This window comes from Pteropus vampyrus, unplaced genomic scaffold (genome assembly GCF_000151845.1).
Source record: "Pteropus vampyrus isolate Shadow unplaced genomic scaffold, Pvam_2.0 Scaffold35, whole genome shotgun sequence".
NCBI lineage: Eukaryota > Metazoa > Chordata > Mammalia > Chiroptera > Pteropodidae > Pteropus > Pteropus vampyrus.
Genome location: NW_011888816.1, coordinates 2,299,256 through 2,308,968, shown reverse-complemented (window position 1 = coordinate 2,308,968; position 9,713 = coordinate 2,299,256). Strand labels below are relative to the sequence as shown.

At 42.9% G+C, this 9,713-nt stretch overlaps 1 protein-coding gene and 1 non-coding gene across 4 annotated transcripts in view; one reads left to right on the top strand and one right to left on the bottom strand.

Annotated features, from left to right (window-relative positions):
• Nucleotides 1–9,713, bottom strand: part of ANO10 (anoctamin 10) — a 193,500-nt gene that overhangs the window by 44,662 nt on the left and 139,125 nt on the right. The window lies entirely within an intron of this gene.
• LOC111738107 lies at nt 4,889–5,007 on the top strand. The gene has a single exon (XR_002779699.1). It is a non-coding gene; the product is annotated as a 5S ribosomal RNA (ribosomal RNA).

The following is a 9,713-nucleotide window of genomic DNA, read 5'->3' as shown; positions in this document are numbered from 1 at the left end:
GATGGTAATGACAAAGATATACCTACAGAAGACACACAAAAGAAAAATGAGAAAGGACTCAAAGCAAGTCACTACAAAAAAGTCGACGAAACACAAAGGAAGGCATCATGGGAGGAAAGGAAGGGTGAGATAACTACATGACACACAGAAACAATAAAACCATAGTAATTTTGTTACTATCAGTAGTAATTACTTAAAATGTAAATAGATTAAACTCTCAATCAAAAGACACGGAGTGGCTGAATGTATAAAAATAAGATTCGACTACATGATATCAACAAGGGACTCACTTTAGAAGTACGGACATACATAAGATAAAAGTGAAAGGATAGAAAAAAGATATTCCACGCACACAGAGGAGAAAGCACCACAAAACTGGGCTTTGACTCAATAACACAAGGAATAGGAATCTTCTCTGGCGTTTCAAAGGTAGCTTTCTCAAAGGTAGCTTCTCGCAGTGTCTTCAGATCCTAACACCTGGTGGGTCACTAACCAACTCCTGAGATACACATGGGGCAGGGCAGCACCTGATGAAATCCACACCTGGTGCACTGAGGGTACACACGGCATAACGGCACCGCCAGCAGTGCAGATAGCCTGGACCTCTGGTCTGTCCACATGGGCTATTTCATTTCTCAAGATCAGTCAAGTGAATGAGGAGTTGGGCTTAAAAGGTTAATGGAAAGCCGAAATCCTAAAAAAAAAAGCAATGGGAAAATCTTAGGAAAGTCAATTAAAATAACGAGAGAGAAAAGAGTAACTGATGACTGTAAAAACACAAAAAGCTTTTTTTACCTCCTCTTCCTCTATCTCATCACCTAATAGAAGAGTGGTTTGAAAAAAGAATGCCAGTTAGATGTAATGGATAGAAGAAAATATTTTAAAGAGTTACAAATAAATTAAAGTGAATGCCTCATCGGTTCTTTCCTTTCAAAACAGAATCTCCATTGTTGGGACTTGCTAACAGAAGAGGCTTCTCAACGGGGGAAGGACACTAGTGATGGGGTTGCCACCTGTCCGTGGGGTGAGAGGCTGGCTTCCAAGGCTCTGGCCATCCCTGCGTCTCTAAAGAACACATCTTACCCAGCGCTAAAGCGATTTACATGTGTAAAGCTTGTTCTCCTCCTATTCAGAGCCACATTTCATGCAGAAAGCAGTTTCTAGGCCTGATTTGATGCCTGTGAAAGGAAGTGCAATCTGTAGGAGGATTATGTTTTATTTGGAGTTTGTTTTGTTTTTTCAACAATTATTCTGATCACTTGACAAGGAAGAAAACCAAGCAACACTTAACTGTGTGCCGGAAATGTTCTCTAAGGCCGAGCAGCAGCGATATCCTAAGACCGCGGTTTCATTTCGCTACATACTTACTTTATTTACTTTAATTGGTCCATCAATTGAGAATTTAAATCACACTGGAGAAGCACACATTTGTAACCCCTAGCCACAAAGGCCAGGCAGGGTACACTCTGGGGGCCACGTGAGGGTGGTAGCTCTACCACAAGACAAGGAGGACACACGATCAGGCCCCTGAAGTCACCTGCCTCATGCTTGGCTGGTCAGTGACAGAGGGTGAGGAGGGTGGGGTTCAGGAGACTCCAGGTGGGGAAGTCTTGTAGGAAACAAAGCTGCTGTTCTTTCTGAGGTGCAGTCCAGGGACAACGGAACTGTCCCTTACCTCCTGGCCTCCCAAAACATTCTTTATATTCAGGGATATACAAGAATAATGGACACTGGAAGAACCTTTGAAATTGAAAAAAGAAAGTCTCAAGGGCCCGATGGCAGTGAGGATCCTAGGCTACAGGTACAAGAGGAGAGGAGAGTTCTTCCCCTTCATTGGTGACAGAGGGATATAGCACTTATGTGACATGAAGCTGAGACCCCAAGATGGCTCTCCGTTCACAGACTTTGCCTCCCTCCCTTTAAGTCTTTTGTTTCTTTCTAGTTTTCATTTGTTTTCTTTCTAATTTACAAGCTGTGGCCATGGTAACAATTTGTTCGGTACAGAAATAAATGAATTGATAACTAGTTATATTTAATAACACTTCATTGAGTCCCAACTATGAAATCAAGATATTTGGCCCTTCTCTGACATTATTGGGCAGAAGCTCTATCTTGTCTCGTTGGTTCCACCTGCCAGCTTTGGACCAGCTTCAGTTTGCCGAGGCCCTATCTGGACTTGGCCTCTGGAATGTGCCCCTCGCCGGGGGCTGCTACTTCTATCCCACCTCCGCCAGGTGTGTGCTTCTTCCTCATCCTCCAGGCATTGCCTTCTTTTCCTCTTATGATGCTGCACAGTCAGTATGAGGCCCAACTGAGTACAGAGGGAAGGGAACAGAGACCAGGAGCTCCCGTGTAAGGACAGCCTCACACGCAGTGATGCCTGGTGCCGTATCAGGAATGGAGAGATTGCAGGGCTGACCGGACCTGAGAGAGGCCTTTAAAATAAAGTTAATCACTTCAAGGGCAGGAAACGGACCTTCAGTTTCAGAGCTGTGAGTGAAGTTCCAGGTTCTTCATTCTATGCATTGCTGTTTCTTCTCACATGACCCTCTCAGTGGTCTCTGTGAACCAGTGGTGGAGGTGGGTGAGCACAAGCTTGGGAATCGGGTAGCCCTCTGTGCAGACACCTCTTGCAGGACGCTGTGCAAGTCAGTGAGCCGCCTGAGCCTTGCTTTCCTCATGTGACATGCCCGCTGTCACACCTGATATACTGTGAGTAGTCAAGATATAGAAATGCTCATTTCTAAAGTTATCAGGTTACTATTTTGTCACATTGGTCTCTGTGACTACCTTCAACTCAGTTGAGGCCTCTAAACCTTAGTGGCAGTAATGAACTAATCAGGCATTCTTTTGAAGAAAGCAATTATGCAAAGAATGTTAGTGTCCTTAATGGAGCCTCCTAAAAATCAGGTGGTATCTGTTTATAAATGAAAAGAGAAATCACCTTCTCTTACTTGCTCTTTGTAAGTCTTTGTTCTAATCCAATTAATGCTGATTACCTGCATACACAAATGTCCTGCTGAAGGCCACAACACCGGCTGCAGTCTCAGGAGAAGGGCTTCTGAACACATGTCTCTAACCAAAATATGCTCCAAAGCAAGATCTTATGCCAGGAAATAACAGGCTTTACATCTCAGGCACCAAACCACAGCAGTGGCGTCAGCTGATTAACTGAGTGATGGATGACAGGAAGGTCCTCGACTGAACCTCGGATTTATTATCGTGAGAAAATCTAATCTGCAGAGAAGAAAAGCCTGAAAGACTGGGAGGGTGGTGGAAGGTTCTAGATTTCTGCCTACTCCACTGCGGACCTTTCACTGCCGCTGTTGCTAATTATTGACCAAATAATTAGTTTGCTTATTGAAACATTCTGCTTTGTGTGTTTCCCTGGAGCAAGATTTAGCATTTTTAATACTGAACATATGTTTCAATTTACTATTTCTGTAACTGACAAATTTCTAAAGAACCAAATAAAATCTCCTCAAGAAAGACTTATGAGCACGTCTGGTTTCAGTTCCAACGTACTGTACAAAGCTTGGAAGTTGTCACTCCTGTCAATGCAACAAGAAAAAGCTGGAAAGCGGAAAATAAACTACTTTTTTTGGATCTGAGAACTGAAGGAAAAATCACCACCCCAAAAATCTGGAGAGACAGGTGCATCTAAAGGTATATAGTAACCAAGATCCACTTAGCTGCAACAGAAGCTGCTGGAAGCTATAAACCGGGAGGAACGCTTATATGGTAATTTTGATGAATTGCTGTTGGCTGAGTACGACTAACATGCGGGAGAAACCACCAAAGGCTGCAGTCTTAGTGGGCCCCCCACTCTCACAGGCTTTCCCCGTCAGGAACCCTACCAGGCTCTCCTGGTGGGGATACAAGAAGGACCTCCTGTGGGTTCTGCGGGCGGAGGACAGTAGGCATTATGAAATGCTTTCCATAGCCTTCTCCGCAGCTAAGGCTTACTCTCCAGGGAAAAGGATTGTGCCAGGGCAAATTCCTGATTCTAGCTGGAGTAAGAAAACTCCTCTCTGCTCCAGCCCAATTCAGCCTTCCTGTCTCTTGGAAACAAAACAAAAACATAAGTCAATGGAGTCGGGCTTCAAGGAAATAGACAAGGAACACTGCAGCCAGGGAAGGGGAACAGGGTGGGGAAAGCCATGTCACCGGAGGAGCACTTGTAGAGGTCACTGTCCTAAAACACAGCCCCACTAAATGACTGAGATTTAATCTGAAGATTATAGAATGCGCCCCCTCCCAACACCTTATCACAGAGCAGCGGGTTCCGGTATAACGGCAGTGGATGACAGTTAACAAGAGCGCAAGACACAGACTCTCTCTGAGGAGAGCACACAGGGTAGCCCGACACAGACAAGGGAGACAAAAACAAGGACATAGAGGAGCTTAAAACTTCCGGTCTCTACAGCCAAAAGAAACATTCAATATAGCCCAAATGCTAGCTAGCCAGGTTAACATAAGTCCTCAGACTAAAGGCCTATTTACCTCAGCAAGTATTGCCTCATACAGCACACTGGGCTTTCAGCAACAAACTACCAGCCGTGCCAAAAGGCAAGGAAAACACTCTGAAGAGATGAAGAAACCATCGGAACCAACTGGGACAGAACAGATTTTGGAATTATCAGACAGGGAATTTAAAATAACTATGATTAATATGTTAAAGATTCTAAAGGTAGAAGTAGACAAAAATGCAAGAACAGATAGATAATGTAAACGAAGATGGAAAATTTAAGAAACAATTAAAATGAAATGTGAGAAATCAAAAAATTATAACAGAAACAAAGAATGGTCTGATAGACTCATCAGCAGACTGGATACAAATGAGGAAAAAATCAGCAATCTTAAAGACAGGTCAAAATAAACTTCCCAAGTCTACGGCCATGCCACCCTGAATACATCCGATCCCATCTGATCTCGGAAGCTAAGCAGAGTCGGGCCTGGTTAGTACTCGGATGGGAGACCACCTAGGAAGACCAGGTGCTGTAGGCATAAAAATAAATAAAGAAATAAGAAATAAATAAATAAAATAAACTTCCTAAACTGATATGCAAAGAGAAAAGAATGAAAAAAATAAGTACCCAGAAGAAAATATCCAACAACCGTGAGACAATATCAAAAGGTATAACAAGTGCATAATGGTAATACCTGAAGGAGAATAACGGGAGAATGGAGCAGAAACGATATCTGAAAAAATAATGTATGAGAACTTTCCAAAATGACGAACAACAAACCAAACATCCAGGAAGCTCATAAAACAACAGCTGGATAAATACCAAAACATCTACAACTAGGCGTATCACATCCAAACTGCAAAAAGAAAACCCCAAAACAAACAGAGAAAATCTTGAGAGAAGGCAGAGGGGAGAAAAATGCCTTGTCTAGAGAGGAACCAGGGTAAAAATTGAGTAGAGTCTCACCAGAAACCATGCAAACAGGAAGAGAATGAGCTAAAATATCTGATGTGTGGAAAGAAAGAAACTAGCATGTATATCCAGCAAAATTATCCTTTAAAAGTGAGGAAGAAATACTTTCTATAAGTTATTATTCTAGAAGGCTCTATGTGAGTCTCTACATTGCCACCAGAACTGCCCTGCAGGAAATGTTAAAAGAAGTTCTTCAGAAAGAAGGGAAATTATGTAGGTCAGAAACTTGGGTCTACAGAAAGAAATAAAGGGTCAGAGGAGCAATAAATGAAGGTAAAATAAAACATCTTATTTTTCTCATTCTTAATTAATCTAAAAGATAACCTAATTTAAAGCAATGACAGTATCAATGTATTGATTAGGAATTGCCTTCATCTATTGCTCTATCTATTGCAGAATCGAAACTGAACTGAAGCGCAGTTGGAGTGTGCCTTCACAGGGGAGACAGGTGACTAAACTATACATAAGTGACATACGCAGTATGCCAGAGAATGACAAGCATCACCTAGGAAGTAAGGAATGGGGTATGAAGTGCTGGGGAAGGGCTAAAATTTAGACAGAGTAGCCAGGAGAGGCCTCGCCAAGGAGAGTTTCTAGAGACAGGAGGGAAGTAAAGAGCCGGGCACACTGCTGTCCAGGGGAAGCATTCGGGTCGAGGGAAAAGCTTATGAAAGCCCAGAGGCAGCAGCCTGACTGGCTGCCATGGAACACGGTGCAAGGCCAGTACATCTAGGGCGGAAGGCACGACCGGGAGTAAAGGCAGAGAGGTAAACATGGGGCCAGACCCTGTAGGGTCTCAAAAGTCACTGTGAGGACACTGGCTTTACCATGAATGAGATGGAAACCAGTTAGAGGTTTCTGGGTGGAGGAGTAACATGATCTGGATAAGGCTGTTAACAGAATCACTGTGGCACTGTGCTGAGACTAGACGAAAGAGGTGGGTGGCAGAAGCAGGAGAGACAAGATTATGCAATGGCTGAGACAGGAGATGGTGGGGGCTTACGCCTAAGAGCGGGAAGGAAGAAGTTGCCACTAAGATGGAAAGTCTGCAGAAAGAGCAGCTCTGGGATATCGAGAGCTTCTATTTGGGAGTGGGGAGGCGGTGAAGTGGGTGAAGGGAGTCAGAAGGTACCAGCTTCCAGTTATGAGATCAATAAGTCACGGGGATGTAAGGTACAGCACAGCAACTATAGTTAATAACACTATGTAGCATATTTGAAAGTTGCTAAGAGAAGAGATCTTAAAAGTTCTCATCATACACACAAAAAAATTCTGTAACTATGGTGATAGAGATTAACTACTAATTGTGGTGATCGTTTTGCCATATACACAAGTAGTGACTCATTATGTTGTACACCCCAAACTAATATAATGTTGTATGTGAATTATACCTTAATTAGAAAAACCTAGCTTTGAAAATTTGAATATTACATGTTTCAAAATTTTGAGACATGTAACCTCAATGGAGAAGTCAAACAGGAAGTTGTAGTTATAGATCTATGAATAAACATTTGAGATTCAAAAGCATCCAAACGGTACTTATAATTGAGATGAGATCACCTGAGGGATGAGTGAGAATCAAAAGGAGAATCCAATGTGAAGCCTGAGACAGTCTGACTGTCAGAGGGGCAATGGATCAGAAACACGACACACCACCGCACACGTACACACAGCCGTGCCCAAAAGGGAAAGAAGATGAGAGACAAGTCAGGGAGGAGAGATGGGAAGAGGGTGAGAGACGAACAGTAAGGAAGAATGGGCAGAAAGGCAGGAGGAGAAGCAGCTGATGTGGTGTTTCCAGGAGATGGGCGTCAAGTAAGAGGCTGCTGAGAAATGACCATGGTGTTGGCAACATACTGGTCACTAGTGACCTTGAGAAGCGCTGTTCTGGAGGAGTGACAGGTCCAGAGAAAACAGAAGAGTAACTGGAGACCGTGAACATGAACAACTTTTTAAAAGGGCGAGTGGCACACTGCATGATGGAAACTGGTCAGCAGGACAGAGAGCCACTTCCCTGGGCATCTTTCGTCCCACTGATCCCTCAGGACCAGCTGAATTTAACTGATCTGACTGGCTGCTTATACTTCTTTTTCACCATCCGAGGGCCCCTCCCCAAGCTGCACGGGTGCTGCGTGTTTGATCCTCCGCCCAGGGTCTGTGAGTAAGTGGTGCTTGCAAAATTTCCAAACATAATAGTAATATAATCAATCAAACATTGGTTCCAAATCTGTTTCTCTTTTTTTGGCACCAGATTCTGGCTCTACGCCTTAGGGCACAAAGATGAAAAAGACACATTAAAAAAACAAATTATAGTATCCTATGGGACATGAGGCAGTATTTACTCCATAGACTATTATGTTCCAGGCAGGCAATTTTAGAGCAAGGTCAAATTGCAACAGGAACAAAGAGTTAACTCTAATTCCTGGCACATGAAAATGAAGAAGAGCAAAGAAAATGACATTTTAAAGGAATACTAAGTACCTGCTACATGATAAAATAATTTCTTTAAATAGAAATTAAGGTGCTACTTTTGCCCACACCTCAGATAGCTCTGGCTGGCTCCCTGCCTGGGATCCCGGCGCTCAGCAAGGAGCGACAGTCCCCAACACCTGCAGAGTCACTGGGAGAAAGGGAAAGGATACTACGAAAACAGAATCCTCAGACAATGGCCTATAATTAACAGTGATCTCAACTGCACTTTTGAATGTCGTCTTTTACACAAAATGTGTATATTTTAAAGCCCCCAAAGTTTTATATTACACTGGTGGCCCTAACTTTACCTTCTAGCCGCTAAACATCTGCTGACCCTGGGCATTTTCTCCACTTGTGCTTCAATGTACGCTTCTGTGCACGTCCACAGGGGAGCAGATATTAGGCTGTGCAGGCTCAGGTAGCAATGGCTTTAGAAGCAAAGAGTTGGAGGCAGAATAGGTGTCCATCATTAGAATTAACAGATAAGAAAAGTTTGGTACATTTAGAAGATGGTAATTTATGCATCAGTATGAAGCAATAAAATGGATTTATATATAGCAACATAGATATCATATACATAATATCAAGTGGAAAATAATTAGAGATTCGTGCGCATAAATTTAAACACACACACAAAGCAACACAGTTTAAATAAATGAGTGAAAGAGAAGGACATAACACTAAATATTCCAGCATGGGTGCCTTTGCAGGAGGAGGGCTACATAAGTGGGACTAATTCCAATCCAATCCAATCCAATACAAGCAAAGAAGCCTTTGCCATGAATCGAGGAGGAGGATCAACTCGATTTTGTGTACCTGGGTTGGTGGTGGTCATGAGGGAGGAACAGCAGCGTTCTGATGAATAAAACACAATGAGTAGGTATGTATTTTTCATACTTGAAGATTTCCAGTATTTGTTACTTACAAATCTTGCTCCAGAGACATCTATGAGGCAACATGACTATAAACCCAATTGTATATCACCATTCTATAAACCTGACATGTTTTGGTATGATCATTATCTCAGTTTGTGGATGGTATTTAATAGGAACTAAGATAACAGTTACTAAAAGCTAAATTAGCTAATGCTGTATCTGGCGAAGAATAAAGATTTGATCATGTTTTGAAATAAATTCAGAGAGAAAGGTCAGAAACTTGGGTCTACAGAAAGAAATAAAGGGTCAGAGGAGCAATAAATGAAGGTAAAATAAAACATCTTATTTTTCTCATTCTTAATTAATCTAAAAGATAACTGCTAATTTAAAGCAATGACAGTATCAATGTACTGATTAGGAATTGCCTTCATCTATTGCTCCATCTATTGCAGAATCGAAACTGAACTGAAGCGCAGTTGGAGTGTGCCTTCACAGGGGAGACAGGTGACTAAACTGTACATAAGTGACATACGCAGTATGCCAGAGAATGACAAGCATCACCTAGGAAGTAAGGAATGGGGTATGAAGTGCTGGGGAAGGGCTAAAATTTAGACAGAGTAGCCAGGAGAGGCCTCGCCAAGGAGAGTTTCTAGAGACAGGAGGGAAGTAAAGAGCCGGGCACACTGCTGTCCAGGGGAAGCATTCGGGTCGAGGGAAAAGCTTATGAAAGCCCAGAGGCAGCAGCCTGACTGGCTGCCATGGAACACGGTGCAAGGCCAGTACATCTAGGGCGGAAGGCACGACCGGGAGTAAAGGCAGAGAGGTAAACATGGGGCCAGACCCTGTAGGGTCTCAAAAGTCACTGTGAGGACACTGGCTTTACCATGAATGAGATGGAAACCAGTTAGAGGTTTCTGGGTGGAGG